The following is a 1513-nucleotide window of genomic DNA, read 5'->3' as shown; positions in this document are numbered from 1 at the left end:
GGAGAACAGATAATCTTTTCAACAGATGTTGCTGAAACAATTAGACATCCCTATGCAAAATAAGAAATCTTGACTTATACCTAACATCTTATGCAAAATTAACTCAAAATGGATCATAAACTAAATGCAAATTCTAAAAGTGTAGGAGTTTTAGAAAAAAACCTTCTTGGTCTTTGGTTAGGCAAAAAGTTCTCTCTGACACCAAAAAACAAAACAAAACAAAAACAATCTCTTAACAAAGATAAATTGAACCTCATCAAAATTTAAAATGTTTGCTCTGAGAGACATTGCTGAGGAAATGAAAAGACAAATTACAGGTAGTGAGAAAATACTTACCACTCAGTTATCTGAAGTAGCACTGACCATATTCACAGAACTTCATTGTAAGACAACATAGAACCCAATGAAAATAATGGGAAAACATTTTAATAGACACTTCAACCAAGAAATAGAAAGATGGCAAATAAACATATGAAAAGATACTCTCAGTCATTAATCAGTAAGAATTGCAAACTAAGGCTACAGTGAGATACCAAAGGCAAAAAAACCCCCAAAACAAACAAACAAAACAACTAAAAACCCTGCAGAAACCAAGTTCTGTGGAAGATACAGAGCAACTGGAACTCTCCTACATTTCTAGTTGGAATAAAACATGAGAACACCACAGTGGAAAACTATTGGGTAGAGTTTCACAAAGTAAAACATATATTTATTACACGATCCAGTAATGCCAGTTTTACATATTCAGGGAAATAAAAACTTGTGTTTGAGCTAATACCTACACATGAATTCATGTTATATATTCATGTTATGAATTCATGAATGTTTATAACAGTATAGTTCATAATCACCCAAACTAGAAATAACCCAAATTTCCATCAATGAATGAATGGCTTAGTCAACTGTGGTACATCCATATGATGGAATAATGTTCAGTGATAAAAATGAAGTGTTGATGAACACCATGACATAAGCGAACCTCATATGCATTATGCTAACTGAAGGAAGACACGCCCCACATTTACCTGCTGCATAACTCCATTTATAGGACATCTGGAAAAGGCAAAGCTGTAAGTTCGGAGAAAAACCATCAGTGGCTGCAGAGATTGAGGTGGGAGGAGAGTGTGACTTCCAATGGGCATCGAGAGGGAATTTTTTTGCCCTGAGGGAATTAGTATGTATCCTGATTGTGGTGGTGATCACATGGCTCTAAAACTTTATTAAATCTCACAGTACCACCCAACAGCAAGAACAAAATGAACTTTTTGATATATAATTTTTTGAAATATTTGAAAAACTTTAAAACAGGATATTGTCTTTTTATAAAAAGAGCAAGTACCTAATTCATGAAATATTAGAACAGTGACCACAAAGTGATCTGTGAGTTACTTTCAGAGTGATGGGGGCCTCCAGCCATTCTAAGACCCCTCAAATGTAGACAAGACCCGCAGATGTGATCCTTGGAAAAAAATAGATGCACCTTTGTCAGAGAAGGATGCCCTGGCCCACCCCT

Source organism: Hipposideros armiger, unplaced genomic scaffold, assembly GCF_001890085.2.
Source record: "Hipposideros armiger isolate ML-2016 unplaced genomic scaffold, ASM189008v1 scaffold_109, whole genome shotgun sequence".
Classification (NCBI taxonomy): domain Eukaryota; kingdom Metazoa; phylum Chordata; class Mammalia; order Chiroptera; family Hipposideridae; genus Hipposideros; species Hipposideros armiger.
This window is presented reverse-complemented; position numbering follows the sequence as displayed.